Source organism: Triturus cristatus, chromosome 3_2 (assembly GCF_964204655.1).
Source record: "Triturus cristatus chromosome 3_2, aTriCri1.1, whole genome shotgun sequence".
In the NCBI taxonomy this organism is placed as follows: Eukaryota; Metazoa; Chordata; class Amphibia; order Caudata; family Salamandridae; genus Triturus; species Triturus cristatus.
Genome location: NC_140584.1, coordinates 579,849,025 through 579,874,173, shown reverse-complemented (window position 1 = coordinate 579,874,173; position 25,149 = coordinate 579,849,025). Strand labels below are relative to the sequence as shown.

The 25,149-nt window shown below is 43.7% G+C and overlaps 1 protein-coding gene across 2 annotated transcripts in view; it reads right to left on the bottom strand.

The window, feature by feature from the left end:
- HPCAL4 (hippocalcin like 4) overlaps positions 1 to 23,383 on the bottom strand; it is a 101,123-nt gene extending 77,740 nt beyond the window's left edge. The window contains exons 1-2 of one of the 2 annotated variants that reach the window (XM_085648351.1): positions 22,783 to 23,383; positions 7,884 to 7,952 (exon numbers count right to left, since the gene is read on the bottom strand). The gene's annotated coding sequence lies outside the window, so the exon portion shown is untranslated. The remainder of the gene's footprint in view (positions 1 to 7,883; positions 7,953 to 22,782) is intronic. The other variant, XM_085648350.1, reaches the window with a different exon arrangement.
- Positions 23,384 to 25,149: the final 1,766 nt, after the last annotated feature.

Genomic DNA, 25,149 nt, shown 5'->3' with positions numbered 1-25,149 from the left:
CAGAACAGGTCTCAGTAAACCGATAAGGCCTATACACTTTAACACTGTCTTGACACTACATTCAACAAAGACCTACTGAAGAAGTGTGCACTGGCAACTACCAGGCATACAGTTACAACATTACAAATATGTACACAATTACAGTTTGCAAAACAATATACAATCCCTCTCAATACAGCCTAACAAGAATCATCACAGTAAAAAACCCAGGGTTTGTCAGAGTGGGTGACCAACAGTAAAACCCTTGCCTACTAAAATACCGATCTAGAACCTGTAACATAATGTGATTAAAGCTAGCTGTTAAAGGCCACTGGCTTTACCAAACACTTTCTCCAATAAATAAGCTAAGCCTACTGCCTGTTCTCATAACTTTTCATAATAAGTAGATTAGAACTAATGCACTGGGCATACTGTTTCTCAGTGCACGAATCAGGCTTCTAGATTGTCACCATAAGCAATTCTGGCCTACCACTCTGGGGGCCTAGCAAGGGTATTTACTGAGCAAATCTTATATATATATCCATGCTTTGTTAACAGGGGTAACAATATCAAAATACTTGCTTATTATGCTAATCTGTAAAATTCCATGAACCAAAATAATATCTGTAGGATTTCATGTAGAGAAATACCTAGCCCACCATAAATGCCTATTGACTTTAACATATGCTCTTTACAGTAAATATGTAAAGCCTACTGCCTTTATCGTAACATTTCATAATAAACAGATCAGGCATATAGCCATGATCATTGCCTTGCCACCATAACCAACTCAGTTCTGTGGTACTGAGTATAAGCTTTGCCACGAACCAAAAAGTCAAATTCAAGCGCTCCTTTTAGTGGAAGCACACAAATTCAATCCAAGTAAATGCAATACTCATAGGAACAAACGTGTGGGTGGAGCCTAAATCGATCTCCAAATAGTTCTTTGAAAGCTCTTTTTAGTTGATCACATGAAGTAGAGTGACAGCTGAGGTGTCAACCCAGACCTAAAAATGCATGTAGATTAGTGTCGCCCTGGGCACCCCATACTGCTCCGAAACACACAACTGCACTCTGAAGTCTAAATTAATGATGGAAAGGAAAGGGGTGGGTGCGGGGACAGGAACATAGCAATGCATTCCTCATGACTGTTCTCCTCCCATATGTGCTGCTACCAGAGAATAATAAACACCATAAATTATCTACTTATAAGACACTTTAACAGCACTAGATTGCAGTGTATGCCCCCGAAAAGTTAAACCCACTCCTGTTGTAAGTGTGATACTTCATGCAGGTCCTCGTGCTAGCTCCCTGTGCACCAGTTCTCCTGTCCACCTTGCCCGCAGTCCGCTACCCTATGCTGCCTGTCTACGTACTGCCCTCTGTTTGTGCCTCCTCTGCTCGTTTCTTGCTCTGTTTTGCCTTTTCTGCTCTTTTTCTACCGTTTTGCCTTTTCTGCTTGTTTTTCTGCCCTCTGTTTTGTCTTTCTGTTCATTTCTTTCCTACTCCTGCCGGTTCCTACCCTCGACACCCAGCACCCCACCCTCCCCCATAACCTACTTAATGGGGGCCACAGTGCAGCCCAGATTCTCATGCCAGCTCGCCCTGTAACAGTTCTCCTGTCCAACATGCCCTCAGTCCACTTCCCTTTAGTGCTTGTCTACCTGTTGCCCACTGTTTGTGCCTCCTGTGCTCGTTTCTTGCTCTGTTTTGCCTTTTCTGCTTGTTTTTCTGCCCTCTGCTTTGTCTTTCTGCTCATTTTTCTGCCCTCTGTTTTGCCTTTTTCTGCTTGTGTTTCTGCCCTCCGTTTTGCCTTTTCTGTTTGTTTTTCTACCCTCTGTGTTGCCCTCTTGTGCTCCGTTTTGCTTTTTTCACTGGTTTTCTGCTCTGTTTTGCCTTTTCAGTTTGTTTTTCTACCCTCTGTGTTGGCCTCTTATGCTCTGTTTTGCTTTTTCCGCTGGTTTCTGCTGTGTTTTGCCTTCCTGCTCGTTTTTCTGCCCTCTGTTTTGCCTTTCTGCTCGTTTTTCTGCCTCTGTTTGACCTTTTCTGCTCATTTTTCTGCCCTCTGTTTTGTCCTCTTTTGCTCCGTTTTGCGTTTTCTGCTTGTTTTCTGCTCTGTTTTGCCTCTGTTATGCCTTTTCTGCTTGCTCATTTACTTGCCCTCTTTTTGCTGGTTTCTTCCCTCTTTCCGCTGTTTCCTCCCAGCGCCCAGATACCCCCAGTGGTGACAGTGCCGCGCTCTACTAATGCTGATTGATTGATTTGTAAATCCTCCCTGAGAAGCCATATTGCTGGCTCAGGCAGTTGGATAAACAAACAAAATAATTACAGCAGCATGGAGGGGAAACATTTTTTTTACAGGAAGCACACAACTCCTGCCTAATCAAAACAAGCATTTCTTTTCACCAGCATGTGGGTGGAGGCAAAGCCCCTCTGTAGTACTGCTCGAAACTCTTTTTTTAGGTTGATCACATAAGGTATGGTGACGTGCACTGTCAATCTAAACCTAAACAAGCATTTTCAATGCAATAGGTCTCGCATTATTAAAGTTTGAGCTGTTGGCATTGCTAATAAAAATGCAACACTAATAGCAGCTCAAAGATTCAGTAATGTGATACCTATTGCACTGCAATTTTTTTTTATATATAGCACGAACTTGAGTGAAAGGTGTGTATTTATGTTGCATTGAGTACAGTGTAAATATGTGTTGTGTTATTATGTGGCACAGAGTGGTATTGTGTGGAGTGTATTTATCTTGCATTAACTAGAGAGTAATTAGGTGACGTGCAATTATGTAGTACGGAGTGGTATGTGGAGTGAATTTATGTTGTATTGAATACAGTGTAATTATGTGATGTGTAATCACACAACCACACACACAACCACACACACACACTCAACCACACACACACACCCACACAACCACAAACACAACACACACACACAACCATGCACACACCACCACACACACACACAACTACGCACACACAACCACCACACACAACTACACACACACACCCACAACCACACACAACCACCACACACAACCACCACACACAACCACCACACACAACCACCACACACAACCACCACACACAACCACACACAACCACACACAACCACACACACAACCACACACACAACCACACAACCACACACACAACCACACAACCACACACACAACTATGCACACACAACTATGCACACACAACTATGCACACACAACTATGCACACACAACTATGCACACACACACACACACAACCACACACACACAACACACACACACACACACACACACTCAGCCACCATCATGGCCATGCCCCTAGGCAGTGTTTTCTATTGATTTATAGATGATTTGGAGCCACTTAAAACTTCTTAGTTCTAGCTTCAGTGAGGACCTTTTGATTTTACTAAAAATATATGTCTGATAATAATGTGATTGCAGCCATCCCTGTACCTCCATTGTTCAGTAAGGGTGATATTCACATTTTTCTCCTGACCACCACAGCTCACAGTATGAGGCAATAGGTCAGCCCACATCAGCAATTTGCTAAAATCACTGAGTGACTGCATTCTGCCCTTTCATAATGAGCACATGCGCGCACAAGGTGATTCCATTCAGTGGCAGGGTCTAATATAATCACGTGTTCTTTTTGAGCCAATATTTACTTTCCCTAAAATGAAGAGGGCCCAGCAGCTTCCTTCAAAAGAGTTTTGCAAAAACCAACACAGAACAAAACAAACATACATAAAGACAAAAGGGTAGCAGTCAAGACCAGAGAAATTGGCTTTGTGGTGAATGATTGTTTTTCCAATATATTTTGCCTTAAACCTGAAAAGGTTGTAGTTGTCCACCTACCTAAGTTACTGGTAATGTTCAAATCCAAAAGCATTGGATATGAAGTGGTGCCATTTACATCTAGGTGCATTACCAAGGCCCGGAGTCATTCTGCACTTGAATGCTTTTAGTAGATGTGCAGAAGATGGCTTTCTCAGGGGAGTTGCAAGGAAATACACTGCAAATAAGGTGAATGCTGAAATAGTACCAATTTGATGAGTATCCCCTCAAGTTTTCAATGTAGTTCCCACATTTTACAATCTAAGGTGTGAGTGGTGTGGAAAGTGTGGAAGAATGTATCAGTATTAGAATTGTCACTAGGTACATGTGAGATGAAAAAACCTTCCAAGAGGAAAAAAAATCCTGTTTTACAATTTTCCTACCCATGTTCATTCACAGACCACTCAATAATTAGATGACACAAGCCGCATAGGTTACACGTACATGGTGTAGCAAAAAAAAGTGTTATTCGGTAATGGTATTGAATAAGGTACCATTTCTGCATAGAACCCATGACATTTAGAATTTGCACATTTGCACATAGCTGGCAAAAATAAGGTTTATTGCGCTCGAGGCAAAGTCCTCTTTTGCCTCCAGGGCTCTCCCCTTTAACCCCTTCCATGCTGCGCAGATTCCGCCGCTGTGCTGACGGAATCTTGCGCGGGCGTGGTCATGACGGAACGGTTCCGTCATGAGCACAGCTCAACCGTGGCTCATGACGGAACCGTTCCGTCATGAGCACCGAAGGGGTTAACAGAAAAGGGTCTCCTTTTCATAACTTTCGCTGCCATGGTTAACCTTAGTGCTAGTCCTGAGGACTAGGGACGAAAGTTATGTTAACCAGTCACTATCCTAAGATCATGCCCGATAGTTATGTTTTTCCGAATTCACAATTGTTTTTGCGAATTTGCTCGGTTTAGTTTTTTTCACTGGGTCCAGAGCAAATAAATTAAGGAAAACAGTGAAAACCTTGGAGGCATTTACCACTGACCTCGCTTCTCGAAGAGAGCGTGTTACCCTATATGTGCAGTGCATACATCTCTAGCATTTTACTTGCTATATTTCCTGCACTCTCACAAGAACTGTTGCGCAACTCGACATCACAGCAATTCTTCACACTAGTAACTGTTTTTAACATTATCATCTTCATAAAAACTGCAAAGAGGCCAGACTATGGAGGCAAGGTTTAAAAGTCTAATGAAAACCTGATCTTTTATTATGTGATCTGAGTGCCCAAAACATGGACTCGTGCGGCGTACTTTACTGTATAAGGCTCATGAGTCTTCAATTAATTCACACAATACTCCTCCTGTATAAAAAAAACACTAGGATTTGAATGGAATTTCAGCGTTTCAACTGACTTCCATTTCAGTAAATTAATTTTTGATATTTCAGATCGGGGAAATGAATATTAAAAAGTGATGAATAATTTATCCAGGCCCAAATACCTTTTTTTTTTTTAACAAGGTTAAAATACAAGTGCTAGAGAAATGGAACGCTGCAGAAGGAAGGAAGTTAATCAGTGTGTAAGCCAAGCCACTTAAAGGCGCGGGAATTCGCCTTTACTGGTTTAAATAGCCTGATACCCCTTTTAAATTAAACACGGAATAGAGAAGGTAAATTCAGGTCTCCCTCTATTTGAAAGAGGGATGTGATTGGAGTCTCCGAAGCTCAAACTCTCACAACCTCTAGGAAAAGGGACAGCAAAAAGTAAATGAAAAGAAGCGGCACTGAGCGATCGCTTTCGCGATCGCTATTGTAAAAAAAACACATGCCCACGAGTGGTGCGCGCGCTCGTGTCTGGGCACAATAATTGAAACCATATGGCAGAAATGCGCGTGATAGACACCAATAGGCCATGGGCGGAGCTATGTGCCCGCCTCTGGCCTATTGTGTGCTATCTTTAAAACAAACACGCAGGCAAAGGCCAATAGCAGGCCGCAAAAGTAAAATCACACGCACGAGCGTGTTCATTTCCAGGGTCCATTTCTGAACCCCGGACAAAAGGACTCTCGCCTGCGAGCACTTCTGCGCAGTGCAACGCAGGTCGCGAGACCTAAAAAGGACTTGGAATCTGCAAAGATGTCATCCGACTGGAGGTCAGCCAATTACCGCAATGGTCAATTCATATGGCTGTCCAGCTGATGTGCTAGTGCAAAGCAAGTCTCCTGAATGCACCTGCAACATGTCACTCCAGGGAGGAATTGTAACACACCATCCTCAATGCTGCTACAGGAAAGATTACAATGTCGGCATTCAAGTGTCCTCACTCAGGTTATGGTGCATTACCCCAGCAGCCTTCTAGTTTATCATTGCACACTTAGAAATCAGATCTTTAAAGCCGACTTGTTGGTCTTATATTCAGTTTTATTATCCATAGTTGCATTCTGAACAACAGAATTTCATAGTGGGTATACCAATCATTTGTGCTAGATGTCTATAGCTCCTTGTGCTGTTTGCTGGACCGGACTGCAACTCTGCTCATCTGAAGTAAGCTCCATTTTGTTTTTATGGTCTGGCTTGACCGAGCAGCTGCCGCCAGACAATTATGTGCGCATCTCCAGAGACGGCCTTTAAACGGCCCACATGTTGGAAGCCAGGAGTACATGTTTTGATTGGGCAGAAGATGTGTACTTCCACCAAAAAAGGTGCTTGGCCTCCATGCAGCTGTAATTATTTTGTTTATTTAGGCAGTTGCCTAAGATTGAACTCTTAGGGGCCACACATGACACTGGAATGCTATTAAAGTGTCTTAAACAACTAGATCATTTATGTTGCTTTTTTCAGCAGCAGCCAGCACAGATAGGAAGAGGGCAGTCATTAACCTACATGGGTTTTTAGGTCTGGCTTGACAGTGTAACTATCATCTGACCTTTTAACCTACACCAATACTATTCGACAGTTCTTTGTTTCTAAACAAATGTGTTTATATGTAGGCCCATGCTAGTTATCTCTGATGCTTTATATTACCATACAAGTACAACCTTCCTTACAGGCCAGACCTGTTGGCATTGCCAGTGCTTGCATAACTGGAAGTTCTGCAGAGACCTTTATGGTGACAGCTCTCCACGCATTTCTGCCTGTCCCCGGGGAACCGATAATGAAATGGGAGGAGTGCAGAGAGCATTTTATTAGCTATAATTCCAGCTTAGAGAATAAAGAATTCACTTCACTCCCGTTAAGAAAAAAGAAAATACTTTTGCACATCATAGGACTGGAAGTTCTCAGACTGTACAACCACATGGATAAAACAGAAGACCTGCAGAACAGACAAATAGTTTTAAGAAAGCTTTAAATGATTGTGCACTTTTTATGGTTTCTGTGGGAGTTGCCACAGACAGACACATTTTTTCAGCGGATATTGGGTCTTTCAGAGTCTGCGGAGGAACAGGTTTCCACTCGGAAACAACTGGAGATCACCTGTAAGTGTAGTCTGTTGCACGACAAATTGATTAGGGGCCGAATTGCTATGCACTCAAATAATGCTTACATAGAGCGAGACTGTGAGTCAATGGAGACTCTTCTTTAAAGAATAGTATTCCTATAATTAAAAGAGCAGAACTTTTAACACAATGTGCAAAGGTAGAATAGTAGGTAACGAGTAAGTCAATATTATTTCACAAGGGAAACTTTCTAAGAAGAATAAAGACACGGATAGTGGATTTTCAGGGAACAAATTCACCAAGTCCAGAAAAATGAGAACGAGCTGTTGCAAATGTGGAAATAAATAACATTTGGACAGTGAGAAATCTTGTCTCGATTAAAAAGAAAAGTGTTTCAATGGTGAGGTAGCGGGAGATTTTGCAAGAGTGTGCAGAAGGAGACACATAGCTTCCCCAGTGAAATATGCTGCAGGGATGTCTGGGGAGCGTAAAGTCGATATTCTAGATTCAAATATGCACAATCCAGTGACATGCACCACACTTACCTCACACCGAAACAAATCAACTGAATATACCCAGAAGCATCAAACAGGTGCTCCAGACGCGCCCCTAAGAAAGGTGACTTTGTAAACATGGAATGCACTGTGCAGTGATTTCACGCTATTAGGAAGAAGTCTTCACCTGTCTGACTGAGTTGACGGGTAGATTCAGACCACAAGACGTGTGGATATGTTGACTGGGGGTACTGACCTGATCGAAGAAAACAAAAACTGTGTGTAAATGTATAGATTTAAATTGCGTAGGACGCTTTGCAATTGCATCAGAAAGCAATATCAACACCATTGGTTCTTGACTGGTTGAATGATGTAAGGATATGGGCACACGCAGAGATAGCTATGATCTCTGGTCCACAAAGTAAGGGAGGGTAGGGTGCTAGATATACAATGTGGGGTGTATATTTCGATGAGATTGAAGTGAAGTCAGATACCTGGCTCACCCTGAACTGGGTGCAATACTATGTTATTATGAAATATATGAATTTGGACTATTTGTATAGAAGGACCAGACATGGTCAGATAAGGCCCAAACACTAAGTTGACTGGATACCATTATGCAATTGTGATATAGTATTATTTACATATTGTAACCCATAAGCATGTTACAAGATTTCTGAGTTGACAATATAGGCAAGATACCTTATTCTGTCATCCTGTTGGTTTTTCGGTTTCCTTTTTGTTTCTCTGGATTCATGATACATTGCTAGCTGAAATATATTGAGTATAATAGCTCCTGCGAATCTTGATAAATGTTAATGTGTGAAATATGACAGAATATTCTTAATGCTGCACAATTGAGCACCTCTTCCACGTTAACCCACTTGAAATACTTAATAAAAGTCTACTGGGGAGAAAAGTTAAATATGATGCAGGAAATTCTGAGAATGATTCTTCTGGTTGTGATGGAGTCAATAGTGGTGATGACCTGAGTATTAATGACGATGTATTAAGTTTCAATCATAATTCCAGAGACAAGTCAATTTATGAGATGAAAATTGGTGGTGTACTTCTCAGTATTGTGACGGACTTGGGCTCACCGTTTACTGTAACTGACAGGACAATGTGGGAGGAGAAATTTAAGGATGTGATTGGGAACGAATTAGAGTCTCAATATACATCCTGAAAGTTTCACTGGTGAACTGATTACACTACAGAGACATGGGACTTCTTTTGAAGTCATAGAAAGAAAGGTCCAGAGGAGACTGCATAAGCAAAAAATGGATTAACTGTTCTTGAATGGCTTGCGCATAATTATTTGACATTACTTTGGATCCGAATAGCAGTGATCAAGTTTTGCTCATGAGAGTTGATGAAGGATTTGCGAATAATGCATTTGGGAGCAGTTCGAAGATTGATAGGGTTCTCAAACAATTCAACATTTAATGAAGTAGCAACAGCAGTTGCTCTCAAGCCAAGAAATATTCTGATAAGCATTAAGCAGAACGTTGAAAGGGAACTGGAAAACTGAAAAAAGCCAGCATCCTTGAAGTTGTGGAAACTACAGAATGGCTTTCTCTTTGGTTGTGGCCAGACAGGCCAATGGCAACATTAGATTGTGCATAGATTTAAGAGAGTTGAATAAAAAATATTTTAATTGATACATTTCCATCACCTAAGATTCATGAGCTTCTGGCCATGACCAAAGAGGTGAAGTCATTTTCCACCATCGACTGAGTCTCAACGTATCACCAGGTACCTTTACAGTAAAACAGCAAAAGTTTAGCTACTTTCAATACACCCTTATGATGCTATCATTGGTCTGCATTTGCTTTGGTTTGACCTCTTTAGCAGCTGCATTTCAAAGACTCATGTACTCGTTGCTACGAAATTGTAAGGGCATTGGTTTTTTCAAGATGAAATCTGTCATAGACAAGGCAAGAGCATGATGCATGGTTAAGGAAGGTGTTGTGATTAACAGGGAAAAAGGCATAACTGCAGAATGTAAATTTACTATGCAATCTGTTTCCTACTTGGGACATGAGGTAAGTGAGGAAGGGATCATGCCCAAGAAACAAATTGGTGGATGCTGCAGCCCAAGGATGGTGTACGATTCTTCTTTGGGCAGTCAGAATTTTATGGAAGATTTGTACAAGGCTTCCTCAGTAAAACTCATTTATGAGTACTACTGTTAAAACAATAATAAATGTTTGAGTAGAGTCCTATTCTTCAAGATTGCCTTTGAGTGAATTGGAGAAGATATGTGCAAGGCAACACTGCTTCAGGGTTTTTATCCTGATGCTATGAGAGTGTTGGCCAAGGATGCCGGTGGGAGAAGTCTTCGAACTATGTTATCACAAGGTGAACTGGATGGTAATGCAGTGTATCTTTTGCTTTACGCCCTCTCTCTCGCGCGCGCGTTTTCTCTCTCTCACTGAGGGGCATTACTCTGTCACCAAACGAGAAATGCTATCGTACATCTGGGGAATGGAGCACTTCAGGGAATACTGGTGGAGTTCTGAGTTCATCCTCAGAATGGACCATAATGTGTGGCAGGTTTGTATGTCCATTCCATGAGTGCCCCGGTGCAGACAAGTCGTAAGTTCTCTTTCAACCCCATTGATCCCCATACCACATCCTGATTCACCTTGGGAGTCTTTGGCGATTGATATTTAGGTCCCTTTTCTGGAAGGGAAGTGTGTCTAAATATATGATTGCCCTATTGGATTATTTTTTTTTTTTTTAAATGGCCCACGTTTTGTGTGGTAAAACATTGTAGATTCCAATGCATTTCTAATTTACTAAGCTGAGTGATGGTAGGGTGTGGTGCTCTAGCAAGTTTTCTAGATGTTCTGGTGATAAGATTGGGAGGAGCATGCAGAGATTTGTGATGTCCTATGGTGATGGCTGGAAGATGTGGGAGGGTGTGCCTGAAGCTGATTTTTGTCAGGATGATTTAGTCACCGTAGGTGGAGAACCGAGTTCTGATGCAAGTGTTTCTGGAGCAGGTGAGCAGTCTGTTGGAGTTCACCAAATTGGAGAAAACTTACGGCTATCAGTCCCAAAAATGTTCAATGAGTATTTTATTGAGTGATGCACTTGTTTCTGTTCTCCGAAATTTGTATAATTGTTTTTTATGTTCTTGTGTTATCACTATTTTTTTCTGTTGTTGGTTCTCTGTAATTGTTCATACTATTTTTGGTCTTAAGTGTAATGAAGGAGCAATGTGTACGGACAAATTCGGCATGCGCTGATGCCTGTAATGTGGATTCTGCGTGCTTGTTAAGTGTGTTTTGATTTGGGATCACATTGGCCTTCTTCCAATATTGCTGCCTGAGTCTATTAGCTTTGGAGCCCTTGGAGTGTAGCTGCTGTTCTCCGGGTGTCAAGAATAAACTTCAGGACAATGCGCCTTGCCTCCTGGTATCATTATACACTGCACCTATCTGTCCAGCCCGAAGACCATGGTGCTAAGGAGGATGAGCATATCTTTGCTGCCAGATCCTGGCTGTACTCCACTATATGGCCCACACTGGGAAGCCCGCCAACATGAACACTGCAGGCCAGTTCTTCGCAGGATTAGAAAGATAGAGATTCAGGATTAGAAAGATAGAGCTTCCCATTAAGGCATAAAAGTACAAAATTGCTCTCAGTGAGGTGGGTTTTTGTGGACATATTAAAGGTCATTTTAATTTGAAATTTGTTAAGCAAATTTCAAAGCCATGTCCGCATGGCCGGCATGTGTATCTTCACAATAGCTGTAGGAGAGGTTCCCTGGGTTCCGCAACAGAAATTGCGAGCAGAGCTCTGACACAAGCCCTTTGTTTTTCACGTAATGGCTCCCCCAATGACCCAGAATAATCCTTCCTTCTACATGTGGTGGCTTTTGACCTGGGAGTGCTGCGCAGTACTGAGCCAGGTGGGTGAATTGGAAACATTCATATACCTACGTGATTTGTGAATTTAATGCATGTCTGTGATCAAAATGTGCATGCTAGAGTATTTATAATGCATGGGTTGGGAACGGATCTCACATAACGAATTCTAACTATGGATGGCTTCCCCTCATCGCCTCTAGCTTTATCCCTTGGTACCATTAAGCTCCATTATCTTGCACTCAGGAGCCCTTTGAAGGAAGAACTGATACGGACTGTGCCCTGACCATGTCCACTGACCCTGTAATCTTCAGGTGCACACTGGGAATGTACAGTTTCATTTTCTGTTTTAGTGGCCTTTTCTGAATGGACATAAGAGTCAAGGAGAAGGGGTCCGTACACCACTACATAGGATTGCACATAAATAGGGTAAACTCAGGGAAGTCCTGAGAGAAAGTACTTAACATGTAGGCAGATTTACAACAGGCCTAATTTTTCTGCACTCATGAATGGCATGAGCAGACAATGGGCTTGCTTTATTTGTGTACCATCTAGGTTATTGAGCCTCTGGACCCCACGCACATCTGGGCCCAGTGTACAGTTTCTACGGGTAGGAGTGCCCTGCGTGAAATACACTAATCCCCATTATGCCAACGTTTAACAACATTTGTTTGGTGGCACGGGAAAACAGATTTTAAGAAAGTCTACAAACACATCGACCTGCAAAATATTTAGCACATATTGCCCCACAAAAACGTCGATGTGCACGTAACCCATTGTCAAGCTTCACCAAGCTATTGTCACTAACTGCCCTGAGATCAGGTTTAGAATAATAAACCAATCAACACATACAAAAGTGAGAAGAGGAATGGATGTATTTTGGACTGTTGAAGGGATGTCATAATATTAACTATCTTTTAGAGTCTATGTTTTTACGGTCTCTGTCATGGTTATATGTAACCGGGTAAGGCACTGCTCAGATTTATTTACTTGATAGGTGTATTTTAACATGATGGAGAAGTAACATTACCACATTTGTAGTAGAAGTGAAAAGGTTTTCGAGGAAGAAATTCACCTAAAAAACTTGAGGTATCTTTGTGTGCAGTATGAATTGTAATTAAAGTCAAATCTACCATGTGGTCAAAGGCACAGGAGCGTTTGCAGCACACTCAAGGTTACCAGATGACTCAGTGACAAACACCTCAGTAGGAATGAGAAAACTTCAGAGACATATACCATAAAAAGAACCCCCTCAGTAAGATTAAGAAAGAAGGCAGAGATCAGCCATCATCTGAGGAACCATCTCAGTAAAAAAAGAAAAAAAGAACAGCTGCGACTGCCTCCTTCTGATGAATTGTTCGAAGAAGTCGCAAAGCAACAGAGATGGGGACACTGCTTATAGAACATCTCAGATTCAGAACCTCAATGGCCAGTCATTTGAATGAGGAACCATTTCAGCAAGAACATGAACTGCAGGGACTGGACATTACAAGGAGCTAGAAAAAACAGAAAAATGGCAGAGACTGGGTACCACCTCATCTAGATTAGGAACCGCAAAGAGGGAAGAAGTTTCTCTTCTAGACTTGGAACCAAAAGACTTGGCAACACCTAAAGAAACATCTCATCCAGACCTCAAGAGCAAAGAGGGGGCTCTGTCTAAGGAAATATCTTTGGAAGAATCGGAGTAGAAGACATCAGGAGCCATTAAAGGGACCGTCAAAGCTGGCAGAGACTGGATACAACTTAAGGAATATCTGAACCAGAAAAAGGGAAAGGTGCAACTATGAACCACCCGAGAGACATGCAGAGCCGGAATCCAAAGTACAGAGATGGGAAACCACTTATGGAACCATCTTTTCCAGACCTCGAACGGCGTAGACTGGATACTGATTGAGATGGTTCCTAAGGTAGAGTCAGAACTGGAGAGTTGTGGTCCCAAAAGAGTAACCATCCCAGTGTGAATCTGAATTATGGGCACTGAATATCACCCGGAGAACCATCTCAGTCAGAATTAGAACTACAGAGGCAGGCACAATACGGGGAACCATTTCAGAATTAGAACTGCAGAGATCTGGCACAGCGCGAGGAATGGTCTGAGCCAGAATTAGAACTGCAGAGACCAGACTCCACATGAGGAACCATCTTATCCAGAATCAAACCTGCGGCACCAGACAGCACAGGAGACACAGCACAGTGTGAGGAGCTCTCTGAACCAGAATTTAAAAATTGAGGCAGAGACATGGAACATCTCAAAGAACCATCTAAGACAGTAATAAAATGGCAGAGACTGGACTCTCCTTAAAGAACTATATGAGACAGATAAAAAAAGTGGTTGACATTGGACATTGACTAAGGAAATGTAAGGTGGAATTAGAACACCAGAAATGTGGTGCTGTTATGACAGACAGACAGACATGGAGCATTTTCACACACTGCGTTACATCTGCAAAGAATCTTTCGGCCTGCAGGGCTATCTTCCAGGAGTGGGTGGTCTCCCTGAGTATCTAAAGGGACCAAGTGGCAGCTATCATGCTTAGTAATCCCTGCACATTAATGCCTCCACTCCAGGGGGACACATTGAACGAGTAACGCGTACTTATAAGGAGACAGCATTCCTAAATGATACTGCAAATCCAGGCGACAGACTGCTCAAGTGTCCCTTGCACTTTGCTAATGAGGATATTCTTTTTGCCTAATTGGGAGTACATCTGCCCTTGAACAAGGAGAACTTTGGGCTACTGTGCCTGGTGCTTGAATGTTGTGGAGCAAAATTTAATCTGCCCAAGTTGCAGCACTTTACTGTGCTGCCGGCCACGTTAGTTGTGGAAACTTCTGCACCTGCAGTACAGAGAATGGCTGGTGATGGTCAGAAGTCTCAGAGGTCAGAAGGTAACTGATTTGTAACGGATTCTATGAGATTACATCCGACATATCCTCATGTCCTGTTGAGCAAATAATCAAGGAGAACTTGCGATGTGAGTCATTGTCTGCTTAAAACAACTCTTGAATTTAATAATACCGAGACTCTTTTTATAGAATGCAATAATTGCTCATTGTTTAGTTAATCGACCAAAACTAAGCCGCCAGGGTGATGTGGAGCTAGAATCTCAAAGAGAATATGTAAAGGAGAAAGGGGGCAGACTTTAAGGAGTCCTTGTGTCACCAGCAACTTTGAGGGAGCACCTTGTAAAGAATAAGGACAGGTCAGAAACTGAATAGCGCCTGAGAAACCATTACAGGAAAAATCAGAAGAGACACCAGGCACCACCGAAGTAACATCTGAGTCAAAATTGAAACAGGGCAGAGACCAGGCATACCCAGAAGAACCATCTCACCAAATAACAAAACAAGGCAAACACCACTCACTGCTTGAGGGAGGAACCATCTTAGAAAGATGCAGAATGTATAGGAATTTTCTCCGCCAATATCAGATCCGCTTTGCAAAGTTTGGTTCTGGTTAAGAGGAACAAGTTTAGTTTCAGATGAGTGGGGAGGAAATATGTATTTGGTTCTAGTTCTAAAAAGTAAACCAAAGAGGCACGGCTTCAGAGAAAAAGCAGGCTTGGCTTTGGTCGGGATCTGATCATAGGATGTGCAGTTCACATACAATTGAAGGATCTGCTCATGAATTACATTTTCATTTGTAGGGATTTGGGGTTCGGTCCAGATGCTCCCAAAAACCCTTCAGCAAAATCCTTTAAGCCAATTTAATAGCAAAAACGAGCTAGAAAATGATGGACCGGATTGCTGGCCAAAATGATTACCAATGGCTGAAAATAATTCATGAATTCCACCCATCACTTTTTGAACTGACTTAGTGATTCTTTGGATAAGATGGCACTTCAGATGGTGCCAGATTTCTGAGAAGGTTCCACGGTGTGCCTGGTCCTTCTGTCAATGGGATAGGACACTGCTGAGCACAATTTTGTGCTAGAAAAATGGGAAAATACAGCAGAACAATGGGTACCACCCTATACAAAATCCAAATGGTCTCATCCAACTGTAGTTAAAGAGTCAGAATGGGAACAGCTGCATTTTACACTAGCAATGTACCTTGTGGTGTCCCCCAAAGGTCATACCTTTACTGCCTCTTATTCAATATCTATGTATACCCCCAAGCTCAGTCTCTTAACTACTATCAAGTGGACTTACAAATGAATGTATAGAACACCCAAATTCACTTATAGCATGACAACAATACTTACATTGTCTCGCACTTGGAACATGCCCCCACTAGTTAAAGAAAATCTACCCTGCTTGAACAGAACCAAAACTGGGATCATAGTTATGGTAAAAAAAAAGTGAGCCTCTCTCACTACCATCTGGCTTTCAGGTTTTGGGGCCAAACCTTCCACCACTCCCGAAGCCAGGAACTAGAGGTTACTCTACGTCTCAGAATTGTCATTCTCCTCAAAAACTAACAAAGCGGTGACAGAGATCAATGTCAAGCTCTTCCTACTCTGCAAAATACTCCCACTACTCCAAAGTGAATTCTGAGTGTAACAGAACAGAGCCCTCAAAATGTTCATCCTGGAATACTTCAATATCATTTACACAGGCCTCCACACAGGCTGCTAGGCTATGCAGATTACAAAACCAAGCAGCCTCAATGTGATAAATGTACGTAAGTGGGAGGGGGGGGCATTAAAGCACCTCATTAGCTACAAGTCGAATAACGGGCTCAAACTCAAGGTTCTCTGTGCCATCCAGAAAGCTTACAAGGAAAACAAACGAATACATTTGCATATCTGCTAACTTGAACCTGCATCATTTCTTCAAGTGTATAAAACACTGAGACAGATGGCTAGGAATACAAGGTCCAACACTTTGGAATGTTGTCAGCCTCACAATGAGATCTAAAACAAATCACATCTGCTTCAGAAAACTCATAAAAAAGTGAACTACTTAAAGTTGCTCTTTAAATGGTCCTTTAGAACTTTTAGGAACCAACGACTAAAAAACATCAATAAGGGCACACACGTTGCCTGAATGGATGCCTTCTATCTCTAGATCACTTATTCTTCAAATTGGACATTACCCATAAGTACTTTGCGCTTTAAAGTAAACTAAGGGTTATTAACAGCACACAAAAAAACCCCACAAAAAAATTAATTCATGCCTACATAGATACATACATAAACAAGAAGGAGGTTATGTCCAGGCATGGGTCCAGTGCATGTTGTGCCACACGTTGCACCTCACTGATGGGACCCAATTAAGTTCAAACTGGTCTGGGGTTGCTTGGGTTCCTATCCAAAGGGAACCTGGAATGTCAATTCTGATAGGGCTGATCCAACCGAAGCAGGACCAAGACTGATTAGGGAGGAATTCTCTCTGGGGAGGCATAGAGGGCAAAATAGTGATGGGTTGAAAGGCAGCTCAAATGATTGTCAGTAGCTAAAGCTTTTGCAAGTATTCCAGCTGCTACTTTAGGGTTTCAGTGGACCTGCTGTACTATTCTTTTAGCCCCTTTTGATCTAAACCTCTTCGTGTACCCTATTAATATGCCTTAAAAATAATCTGTTGAATTCCAGAACCAAAGGCACCTCTCAGACAGGTTGGCACCGGAAGCCTCCATGTTTGCATGCTCATTCTCTCTCTCTCTCTCTTTGGATGCAGGTAACATGGATGGGCAAGGTGGCCATTTTAGAAGCACTTCATTTGAACTTTTTTTTATGGATACCCTTTCTATGACTTCAGTTTCGTATTAGTTGAAATGTTAGTTTCAGTCCTATGCCTTGTATATTTTTGCATTTAGCTATTCATAAAATGTCCAGTTTAGCTTTGCCTAGCACATAGATTTCGATGTCACAGATAGCCCTCCTAGATGTGATCCTCTTTCACCTCCTCCTAGATGTGATCCTCTTTCACCTCCATGTGCTTTCCTTTGCCTCTGTCCCTAGTCCTTAATTCATTTCTCTTTCTACCGCCACTTTGCCCGAGGGCAAGTTCATTTTTTTCAAGAGAGCTCTTTGATGGACATCTCTTCGCGAGTATGCACTTAACCTCGTAAGATAGCACATCTGTCTTCTCTAACAAATTGGACTAACAATCACTCCGGTACAGTGACCGGGTTTAAGGCTGAAGGTCCTTACATGATGCGAAACACTATGATTTGCTGCCCTTTTAACATTTTTCCAGCCTGTCCTATGTTGCCCCTCATTGTTCTTGGCAGTCTGCAAGTCGATGAGAGTGCACAAGAGTATTATAAGTCCACTAGCAAAGCACCAGGGTTTGCTGGCCAGGAAGTCGCTGAGAGAGTACGCCCACATATGATGGAGCGACAGCTGAACTGCCCCCCCAGTACCTGGCTCTAGGGACACTTGAGAATCTAACAAGGGGGACAGTCCTTTTTACCTGTACCTCCTGGTGACAGAGTTCACCAATTCTCAACATATAAAATCTATTCACTCCCCACTAACTGGGCCCTTCACTTTCCTCTACACAATGCACTGTATTATGTGTCTGGAGAACAGATACTGTAAGTATGGTACCCTTTGCAAGGGCATACTGCATGCATAAGGTAGGAGTTTCATGCAAAGCATAAGGCCATTCCTGCATCTTTTGACCTTTGAGGCTTCTGCCCTGGGTGGCGCCTTGCAGATCCCATAGCAGTTCACTGGTTTGGTTTAAGGCTGAAATATATATCACTTTCAACCCTGATCCCTCACTCAGAACAAACGACTGGCCTAAACTGACAGAACAATCCGAGCAGAGCTGCTCCCAGATCAGCCTTGCTACAGATCCCCCCTGCTCAGGGTGTACGACTAGTGTTGCGTACAATCCTCACCTTGTGCTATCCGTTGAAGGCCCCTGATACCGTCAGACTATATTTTGACCAATTGCGCCTGTACTGCCCAACCCATGTGAAAGCCTTTGCAGTCGGGGTTATGATTTTTGACCCTCACAACACAACTTGATTGAACGTGGGAATGCGGACTCCAAGCCCCAGTGTAGTTGTGACTTAGGGAATACCTTTACTGCACCAGCACAGATGTACACCGGCCCAGGATAAAAACTCTGTAAGCTACGGTCTTACCCAGGGATGAGGACAAGCCTAGAACCCTGGAGGAAACTCGATGCTCTGATCTGCTTAGCTTCTTCTTCTTCCACTGAGAGCTAACCCCGAATGAGGATTACATGAAACGAAGCCAAGTTGACTGAAGTCTGTGAGGAGGTCTTCTCACAGAAGAGCGCTGCCCCGGAGCCACAAAGACTTTGTCAGCCAGCTGGACAAAAACGACTGAAAGATATTTTCTTTGAAAGAAGTTTGACGGCCTCTCTGGGACAATCCAGGGTGGAAATATTTTCTAAAGAAAAACTGGATACTAACCCTAAAGTTCATTCCCTACTTGCTCCTGGGAAATGATCCATCTAGCCAAAGATTGGTCCAGGTTTCTGGGGTGCCTTGCCATATGAACATTTCAACAGCGATCGGCACATAAAGATTCTACCTACATAAAGAGCATACCAAATATCAGTGTAATTTTTTTTTCCAGCAGTACCCCCGTTTAACCTCTGACCTTAAAGAACAGCTGGGGAAGTAAGACGCCTCTAACTAAATTGTATTCAATGCATTCTTTGTCACCATCCAAAGGAGTCACGATAGCCTAGTTGATAGGGCCCCGGAAGTATGAAACTGGTCTAGTCCATATGGACACCCCAAAAAATATCACACCAGTTTAATGTGGGCTGGAATCCAGTTCACGTTTGGGTGGTGAATATTTGGGTGCTTTAAAAATGTGTGTTTAGTGACAAATTGTTGGCAGATTCTCAGCTACATGTGCTCCAACCCACTGAATTACCCCATTTGCACCCAGAGGGTCTGAGAAACTAGGACACAGGGCAGATTCATCTTACTATAGGATACATCTGACCTGTATCTGGCAGAATGTTACAAATAGGGTTAAACAGATACTCTGCGTTTACTCTTCTGGGACTTCGGCACACCCTCAGAGGTCAGGTTCTGTTTGAAGACCATGTCTGACCTTATTTGAGCAATGTGTCCTGGCACAGGAGTTCCATGTCCAAAGAGCGACAATCCAGTCATTCGTGAACAGGACCAGCTGCTTTCATCTAAAAAATAACTAGATGTCAGCCTCCTTAACAAAATCAGGGAGTGTGCCATGTAAGGTAGCTTGACCCTTGTCGGCTACCTGCCACACCTGACCTCTAATTTTACTGTTACATTGATGTTATTATACTACTAATGTGGACTGCAAATGAGCATTGCCTTTACTGGCATCATAAAAACTACAAGGAATTTCATTGGTCAACTTCAAACACATACACGCCCAATTGATTTATTGGACACCTCCATCACCATAAAAGACGGAACATATCCGGGCAGTAATATTCTGCAAACCCACAGACCGCCTCAGCAACCCACTCCGGGAAATCTTCTGCCTTAAACAAGTAAAATAGGGTGTCTCCAGTAAACAAAACATTTCAACCAAAGGGAACGTCGTTCTCAAAAGTGTAACAACCACAGGATCGTGGGAGCCTAAAAGCTGAGCGAATATCCTACAGCAAGGGGTTCGTGACTGTTTAGGGAACTAAATAATATAAGTAGATTAATAAAGTAAAAAGCAAAATGTAATTTTAAAACGCTTTGTAAATGTTATAGAATCTGAAATTGAAGGGTAAAAATCAAATTGGTATCCTTAACTTGATTTGTGGGAGCAGCTCAAGAATAGCAAACTGCAGTAAGGGAGATTTTAGGCCTCAACTGAAGCACTAGGATGTGGGGGGGAAAAAAGAGAAGGTTCATTAGGAACATAAAAAGACAAAGTGATGTTAAAGTCTAGCCTAGTGCTTTGTCTAGTAGAAATAGAACCACATTTTGAAAAACTCAAATTTTTACCTGAAAATATCGATTTGTGTATATTGCTTTGTTTGTAAATTAATACAAAAAAATCATAATTTGCATGTTTACTTGGTGAATGCTTGGTTTTTTAGTTTGGTGTATTTATTTAGGGTCAATTCGTAGAAATGGCTTTGACGGGGGTCTCGAGCATCCACCCGTGATTCAAAGGGGTCCACATAAAACAAAAGATTAATAAGTGCTGTCCTAAAGCAACATCTTGGTACACAAAGGTCATAGGTCAATGATCATGTCCCTCTGGTGGTCACCGACTGCCCTCACCTACAAGTCCTGCACAACAACGCTTTAAATCGCCAATCCATTGCCTAAGAAACTCTCAGCCTTCAAAAAAACCTCCTCTGACAGCTTTCAAACAAATTGAAACAAATGATTATTAAAAGCAGACTAACAAGCCACAAAATGGGCTACGTGACTGCCAAAACATAAAAGTCTGCATTCTGGCAAAAAAAAACACGCCACAGAAAGATAACAATCTCAAAATCCTGTTTGATTTACCTGCAACAGCCATCAATGCGGTTCCTTTAAGCGTTCGCACAGAACGCTCGATGGGTTTTTCTAGGTTGATGAAACCGATGTGACGCTCAGAAAAAAGTAAAAAAACGTGCACGGCTGCAGCAACAATTGCAAGGCAAACGCACTAGTTGGTGAGAGTCCTCTGTTGCAAAATCAAAAGCAGCATGAAAGACAAGATTGGCGGCAGTTCACAAAGGGAATTGCAATACACGAAGTAACAGAATACCGATTAAGTCAAAATATTGCAGTGCATATTAATTTAAACCGAGGAGAACTGATGTCATGTCTCCCATCCGGAAACTCTTCCATCATCTTGCCACCAGCCCACAACCACCAGGCAATGCAAAAGATGCGGGGAAAAATCTAGGACACACATGAATGCAAGTTTCCTATTATGCGCCCATGACAAATGTAAACTGATTTTTTTTAACCAGAAAGCTCGACTGATGTATTCTAAACAGCGGACTTTTTTTTTTTTTTTTTTTTTACAAGTCAGATATAATTTGTTCACAATAGGTCGCGTGTGTTCCCAACGACGGCTGTTCACAATAGGACAACCTGCATTTCACTCCCCTTCACTTGTACTAATCTACGGCTGTTTACATAGCACCCGCGACAGCACTGAACGAACTTCTGAGCACTACTGTATTTTAGTAGACCTGCAAAGGGGATCAGACAGTGGTGATCTGCCTATGAGCAATGCATGTATTCAAGCGGGGGCAGGATGGGCTAGAACTGAGCTGGAACCAGTCGGCAAAATGACCGCCAGCCTACATCTCCTAGCAACTAAAAACACGCTGGCCTACTGCAGAGGGCACCCTTACAAGATGCAATTAATGCTGTCTGTGTACCCATCATTTCCCACAAACTGTGAAATCATTTCCTTCTCGAAATAAGACCTCTGTCTCCGCACTTTTTTCCATACTGGGGCGGTAAATCTCTGGAAGACCCCCAAATCGCTCAAAAACATGCATACTTCTATACGTAGGATTGGTTCCTCCCATATAGTGTGGGTGGCGTAAGCCATGGAACAGAGCGACAACAAGCGTTAGCTCGGCGAGGATGGGGGCAGGGGAGCAGTGAGGTGTCAGGGCAGTAAATGAGGACGAGAGGGCCAATTAGTAACACGAAGCAGTGGGGTCGAGAATGAAGGGCAATGGATGGAAGTGTGTGTGTGTGTATTGGGGGCAGACAATGTGGAATGCGGGTAGGGAATCAGTGGATGCGTCGGGGCAGTGGACCTTAAGGCTAAGGTCTGGAAGGTCTGTAAAGACAGGGGGCTGTGAGGGTGGGCAGTGAATTGGTAGGACATGGTTAGAGACGAGACAATTTATGTGGAAGGGAAAACGTGAATGTGGGGGGAGGGGGGCGAAAAGATCCTATGATGGGGGTGGGCAGTAAATTGCATGGGGCAGTGACTGAGGAGGTGGTCGTGGGCACGGACACCGGCAGTGAGTGTTACAGGTTGGGGTGGGACCGAAGGAAGAGGTGGCAGTTTAAGGGAGGGGATTGGCTTGGATAGATGGTGGCGAACTGCCCGGTTGAGTGGGTAATGGGAAGGGCAGCGAATGGGTGTTCGGGGTGTGTGTGGGGGGGGGGGCAGAAGTAAACGAGAAGAGACGAGGGTCAAGAAAAGAGATTGAGCCGTGGCTTTGGGGCAGTTAAACCAAAGGGGCAATAGATGTGAAGTGAAATCAGTAGACACGGGGACTGTCGGGGAGGGGTCAGGGGCCGAGGAGGGTGGCATAAAGCAGATGGAGCAGCAAAGACGGGTGGAACCCAGGGTGGAGGGCAGGTGACCACAGACCGCTTACCTTGATACTATCTCCTGTAATGTATGGTCAGGCTCTTCGCTCCTTGCGCACGGGGTGTGGGCCCCCCAGGGGGTCGCACCTGCTCGACACCTCACTATCTTTCAGCCTCGATGTGGCAGTGTCTCGGCGCTTCAATGCCTCTGTGTCGCAAGATCTCTATGCCTCGATGCCTCACCGTTTCCGCACCTGACTCTCTCTGCACCTCACGGTCTGTGACTCGTCTCTGCACCTGACAACCTCTGCGCCTCGATGCCTCTCTAACTCTGCCTTCGCTGCGTTGTGCGTACAAGCTACAGCACTTCAGCTTCTACGCCTCGATACCTCAACCTGAGCGCCCTCTCGATGCCTCAGCCTGCGCGCCCCTCACACTGCAGCCTCGAAGCCCCTGTGCCTAGCTCTTCTGTACCTCGCTGCCTCCGTGTCTGCACCCTCAACAACTCGCTAGCTCGCGCAGGACCCGCCGCTCCTGCTGCTGCTGCTGCCGCTCGCGCGTCTTCTATGAAGAATGTGCGCGTGCGGCGCGCTCGCGCCGCGCTCGGCCCCTAGCACGAACGCACGTGCCCTCTGTAGTTCGAGGGGTGCGCAGGTGCCGTATGCCGAAGGCCTAGGGCACCCCCTTCATTCTTGAAGCACTATCCCAGTCTTGCCCTACATTGCTATTGCCCCTCTGGGGTCGAACGAAGCTCCGGGGGGGTCGGGGGGAGACGCACGAGGACACAAGCGAGCGGTGACTGCTGCACACCTGCCCTTGTTTCTGTCGTTCTCTTGCTAAAGGCATTTCAAGGAGAATCAAAAGCGTCTCATCGAAATTCTGGTCTGGACTCTACCCCTGCTTTCATGTTTCAAACGTTAATGATATTTCATTCCAAATGACCAACACTCGACCTCTAACTTCGCCCACAAGTAACAGACGACAAATGCATTATATAATAGACCCAGTAGAAACGGTAAACACTTAGGTGGAAGCGCAACCCCACATATACGTGCTCTAACAGACAACACACGCGTAAAAAAAACTAAAAGAATTACCGACACAAGTGTTACCCAGAAAAAAAACACCCACATGCCTATTTCTCAGCGCACAACAAACAACACATAGCTGATGAAGCACAGCACATAGCACGCACACAGTCACTACATACGCAGGCATGAACAGCAAGACACCAGGGACGTAGCACAAAGGGGCACCGAACATAACAAATCATGCAGCAAAACGCACCATTCTGTAATACAAAACACCTGCTCTGTTTTATCCTTCTTCACATCTGAATAGGTGACCTGTTTCCTGGAAAAACAGAATCATCTGTTTATTTATTGCGCTGCAAATCGAAAATAGCCCAGTTTCCTGCAAGGAGCGAACTGTGGAGTGTGAACTGGTGAGTATGTGCAGGTTCATGAGCCTGAAGTCGATCCATTCCTGCAATGACAGAAGACCAGCTAAAAACGATTGCCTCGAACAGGGCCAGATTAACAATGGATGATAATAATTCAGGCGTTCCATCCTTTGTCTCTTCTGCTAAATGAGCCACCCCTCAGTCGAAGGTGTATGCCCAGACATGAGCTGGAAGCTCGCTGTGCCATCGGACTCAAACTGCATCTCATTTAGGGGGTCAAACAAGGGCGAGACCGGTACATAGGGCCTCTATTCTTTTTCAGAGGGGATGTTGGTCTGGAGCGTCTTCTGTGGAGCTAAAACCGATTAAGGTTGGTTCCTGTCTGTAATGGCACAGATAAGCAAATAAAGCATACAAAAAAAGTGATGGATGGAATGCTGAATTGATCTCGGCCACTGGTAATAACTCAGGGCACACCCCACTCCATTGTTATTTTGCTCACCCTGCCACATCAGTTTGAACCCAGCCATGTGCAAATCAGGTTTGACCCTGCTCCAGTGGAAACAGTCCAGCCTGAACTGCCAGGCCATGTCCTTTCCGAATCACAACACAAGCAACCAGGACCAGTTTTGCCCTAGTTAGGTCTCATCAGCCAGGTATACCTTGGTGCTAGTGACATCGTGTGCAAGTGGCCCACATCTGGGCATACCCGTGTCACTTAGGGCAACACACTAAAGTATACAAAAAAGTGGTGGATAGAATGCTTGAAATATTCCCAGCCACTGGTAAGTACTTGGGGCCGCCTCCCAGTCCATCATTGATTTGCACACTATGCCACCTCAGTTTGAACCCAGACATATGCAAATCAGTCTTGACCCTGCTCCAATGAGAACACTCCAGCCTGAACTGCCAGGCCAGGCCAGGCCAAGTCCTCCCTGAACCAGAACACAGACAACCCAGGACCGGTTTAACCCCAGTTAGGGCTCATCAATCAGTAGATTTGTGGAGCACTTCTCACCTGCGAGGGTATCCA